At 52.9% G+C, this 4,853-nt stretch overlaps 1 protein-coding gene across 2 annotated transcripts in view; it reads left to right on the top strand.

Annotated features, from left to right (window-relative positions):
• ADNP (activity dependent neuroprotector homeobox) overlaps window positions 1,120-4,853 on the top strand; it is a 34,345-nt gene continuing 30,611 nt past the window's right edge. The window contains 1 exon segment of one of the 2 annotated variants that reach the window (NM_001123071.1): window positions 1,120-1,759. The gene's annotated coding sequence lies outside the window, so the exon portion shown is untranslated. 2 annotated transcript variants of the gene reach the window in all.

Here is a 4,853-nt window from a genome sequence, read left to right as displayed (position 1 = left end):
CTTTTCACTTGAAATTTATTGAAACACCAAAGGATAAGTGTATTTACAGAGCACATCTTAACGGGTTTGGTTAAATCCTTCACAGTTGACATTTATTACTTTTCAGTATGTTTAGTAAATGATAGACACTCAGATGCACTCAACTATAAAAAGTGGGTTCAAGAATGTTGAAAAGATAATGTGTTGGTTGGGGTTGACCTAAATTTACCGAAGCCCATGTTATGCTGTCCAGATTGTGTGAGCACCAGAACTGACTGTCTTTGGGACTACAGTCTAAATGTGATTTTAAGGATCTTGCGGAGACCCATGGGCAACATTTCTCATCCTTTAGCTTCACTAGTCCAGTGGCCTCAAAACGATAGGGATCTCACTTGTTTTCTTCAGGCCAAAGATAAGAGCCCATCACTGACTTGGAAGGAAGTCCAGCCCCAGGGCAACAGCTGGCCTTCTGTAAAACGCAGGCCTGTCCATCCAGTAGCCCACCCTACCAGGAAGGGGTCAAGCATCCATGGGGTTGTGTCTCATCTCAAGGTGATGTGTGAAGCACGAGGCCCTCACACCTCATTTAAGGCAGGAGGCGTCCCTGCCCTTCCCCACTGTTGCCCAGCCCCTGAGAGCGCGGGCTTCCCAGCACGTGGAGCCTCGGGGCCGCCCGCACGCCCCCTCCCGCCTGATGTAGTCCAGGCCCAGCTGGGCCCGCGCAGGGATCTCCAGCACGGCCACCTGACTGAGTGCAGGGCGTGCTGCGGCCCGCTGCTGGTGCCTCCGCCGCCAGCGCTGTGGCCAGAGGAAGGCGCCCGCCTTGCACACGGGCCATGGAAGCGCACTGCGGCCATTATCCGCGGCGCCTCCTAGTGGGTCAATGGCAAATCCTCTTGGTTCTCGCGAGAGCTCCCCCTCAGTGGGGATTATATAATTTCCCTTAGGCGGGGATGGGGGTGCTGATGCCACCCTCCTTCAGAAAAAGTTAGGTGCAAGCACAGGTGAGAGTAAGAGTTGTCTCTGGGGGACATGGGGGTAGGGGTACTGTCCCCCACTGCCCCCCCCCACTTAGCTGGACAATGAGTCCTCTTATGCTAATGAGTTCTTACGTCACTTCCGCTCTTTCTCGGCCGCCATTTTGGCTAGGGCAGGTTCGGGGACTCGCTCCGAGGCGCTTGTATTGTCTGCCGAGGGGAGACGCGGGATCAGCCCCCTCCCCCGCTCGTTGCCTCCGCCGCCTCCGTCGGCCCGGTCTCCCCTCCGCCGCCCGCCGGGATCCATGAACTGAACTCCCGCCCCCCGGCCGCCGCCATCTTGTGCCCCCTCCCCCTCCCGCGGGCAGCGCTAAGGGGGATTTTGGCGTCTCCTCAGACACAGCTCCCTCTCTCGGTCCCCGCTGCTGAGGAGCGAGAGGAGCGCGGCCGCCGCCGCCACCCGCCTGCCCGCGCCGGTGAAGCCGCCTCTCCCACACCCTCCGTCTCCTCCCTCCGCCCCTCCTTTGTCTGCACCGCTCGACGACGCCGCCGCCGCCGCCGCCCGCGCGGGGACTGGAGGGAGCCGCTCGCGCCGCCGCCGCCGCCCGCCGCTCTGCTGCGCCCGCCGCGCCCCCCGGCAGCAGCCGCGGCCGCGGCGCGAGCCGGAGCCCGCCGAGCCGGAGCGCGACGAGGCCCCGGGCGCGCCCTCGCCGCCGCCAGCGCCGTGCCGCCGCCATCCGCCCGCCGCCGCCGCCCGGCCCCGGAGCACGCCGGCCCCGCGCGCGCCTCGAGGCCGAGTCAAGGTAAGCCCGGCGCCGACCCGCGCGGCCCGGCCCTGCTCCCGACCCTTCGCCCGCGCGGCTCCCGCCGCCGGCCCCGCGGGCGCATTGTTGTTTAGACTGCCAGTTCTCTGGCCGCACACGCTCTTTTGCACACTCCGGTGCTCAAGGAGCGGCCGCCCCGGCGCGGACCGCTACTCGGGCTCTGCCCCGGGGTCCGGGCGCCTCCTCCTGCAGCCCGACCCCCCTCCCCCGCCCCGTGAGTCCGCGAAGGCCAGCAGCCTGCCCAGCCACCGGAGCTTTTGCAGCTAGTGGCATCTCCCTCCACCCCGCCCCCAGCAAGAACCGAGCTTCTCCCATCCTTGGAACTAATCCTTTTCTCCCCCCTCCCCCCCCCCGCAAACGAGCACCCCACGCATACCCCCAGTGCCTGGGACGAGCCTTCTGCCAGGTCTACCCACCTTTAGTGGGGGGGGAGCGGGGGGGCGGGGAGCATGCATGGCAGGGAGTGAAAGTCTTTGCTTCCCCTGTGCAATCTTCCCTCCCTAACGTGCCAGCTCCCCTCCTATCCTGACCACGGAGCCCTCCGCCACCCCGTTTTCTCAACTGCAGCTGCCTGGTCAGCACAACCTCTTGCGAGCATTCTGAGCCCCAACTTTGCAATAAGATGGTAAAAAATGGAAATCCGGAAAGCTGCGAAAGATTTTTTTTTTTTCAGTGCAATGAATGGGGAGTAGTTCTTTGAGCACCCTTTTATTCACCTCTTTCCTCTGGGCTGCCTGCCTGCCTTCCCCTCCCCCCCAACCTGGATGCCTGTCTGCTTGGAAAAGGCGCGATTGCTTCTCTTCCTCTTCTGCCCAAGACCAAGCGCTAAGGTCTCACATTCTTTTTAGCCACACACGTACCCACACTCATACCCACACTAAGTCTTCTTGATGTTCTTGCATTTCCCAATTCCTCTGGACAGTTCTTGCCCTAACCCCATTTCTCAGACAAAGGCTTAGGAGGGGAAAAACCAAACTGTTTCCTGTGTTTGCCATTTTAATGCTGTCCATCCCCACACACCCAGTTCCTTTCCCTGATGCTTCTTATGCCAGTGTCTTGAACCTTCAAAATGGGGGGGGGAGTCTTCTAGCTTGATACAGTTTCTTTATAAATCTGCATTGTTGCTTCTGGTTTATGGCCATGAAGAAAATACCAGCCCCCACCCAAAATGCACCGCAGCCAAGTCGGCTAAAGGCAGTGAGTGTTGGAGTCAGTAGGGGGCGCATTCCCTGCACTGGGTAAGGCTGCAGAGGGGGGAAGGGCCCCAGAGCTAGAACAGGATGTGCTTCACAGCGCCTTCTACAGACCATGGGAAAATGGACCCAGCAAGACACTCACACTCCTAGTTGGTGAGCTGACAGCAACATGGTGAAGGATCAAGTGAGTCAAGAGCAGTGATTTTATTTCTCTTAAAGAATCTACCTTGCATTTTAGAGTCTAAGGGTCAAAACTGTTGACCCTTAGACAGTCCACGTTTGTTCTTGACGAATCACCTTGGCACATCCTTGGTACACAGATTTTCCCTTCTCTCTGAAATTCTTCCAACTTAAGCTTTGAATGTGTTACTATATCTTTCCAAGGTCAGATGGTAAAAGGGGAGGTTTAAAACCTGAGAGTAAAGGGCTTGGGGTATTGCTGATTACATCCCTCTTCATGGCCCCAATCTTTTCAACTCTTTGAGAGTTAGGAGTCCTTCTTGAGGGATGTTAGATTTTAGTGGGGTAGTAATTTGCATAAGCATGTAGATGAGTGTCATGATTTGCAAAGACTTGTTGGTAAACATCAAGCCCATGTTGAGTTCTTTGTTGTCAAACTCAACAGGGTTGATTGTAAAATTTCGTTTCTTGCCTACTTTGGACTTGTAATTGCCATTTATTATCTCAGCAGCCAACCACCTTTGCAAAATTGTTGACACCAGTCTTCTGTGAGCACCCAACTTTTTAGGGTGTGTTGATTTCTATAGATTTTACTCCTCTTGTTATTTCCATAGGTGTGAGATGCACAATGCGAAACCTAGGCCCCAGCTTTTGCACCATGATGCACAGGGTTGTACTTTTTGTACTGAACTGATAGGTGGCCTAGTGGTTATGCCCTGTACTACCATTTTGAGGATCTGGACTCCGTTCCTGCCTTGCTCTTTGGACCACATTGTCAATTCACACCGGTGGGTATATTCATTTTGGAGGGTGGGAACTGCAGCAACAGGGAAGCCAGAGACTTCTTCCTCTTTGGTCACCACCAAAGCCAGCACTTCCAAAATTTCAGCCTAACCGCATTCCTCTAGGAACCGGTTAGAGCTGGTTGGTTGGAGCTGGTTGCAGACGTGGGTTCTGAACAGAGAAATTACTTGTGGTTTCAGAGAAAAAAAATTTTTTTTAAGTTGCTAATATTCTGCACTCTTGTGTTTAAAGTATGTTACGTATTCAGTTACTGTTATTTTGATGACCCAAACTCAAAAGAGTTGCCAGTCTTTTAAAAATCTTAAAAGATTCTCTGATCAGAACAGGCCTTTCCATGAAAATGTACTTGCTACTGCAGATTGACAGTGATTGTTGCTACTCAAGGGTACTTTTAAGATTTTGTTGCAAGTATGTTATAAAGATACACTGAGTTAAATTCCTGGGGAAATGAATGGGGTATTCTTTGATACATAGTTAACCAGTTGGTGCTTAAGGGAGAATTTACATTGGACACTTTGCTACCAAGTAACATTTTGGTTAGTGAAAAGGAGGTGGCTTGGTTCCATTAGAGACTTAACTATATTGCTTTCACAACTTTTTTAGTAGTTACAAGAATCAGATTATAAACTAAATGGTGTTATTTGTAATTTTTAAATACTACTTAGTATTTGGTAAACAGATGTAATTTTGACCTGAATTTGTTTTTGATACAGTTACTCAAGTTTTTAAGTAATTTGAATATCATTTCTTCTTTGAGGATGTATTTGAGGTGAAGTTTGTGAAGGGGCTTTTGTTTAATTTAGTAAATTATACTTAAGATACAGTGTTATCTGATGTCCTTAGTGGTAATAGCCATTTTCCCTCTACAGGAATACTTGCTGTGAGCCCCTAAA

The sequence above is a fragment of the Sus scrofa genome, chromosome 17 (assembly GCF_000003025.6).
Source record: "Sus scrofa isolate TJ Tabasco breed Duroc chromosome 17, Sscrofa11.1, whole genome shotgun sequence".
NCBI lineage: Eukaryota > Metazoa > Chordata > Mammalia > Artiodactyla > Suidae > Sus > Sus scrofa.
The sequence above is the reverse complement of the archived record's forward strand: the minus strand, read 5'-3'. Positions and strand labels throughout refer to the sequence as shown.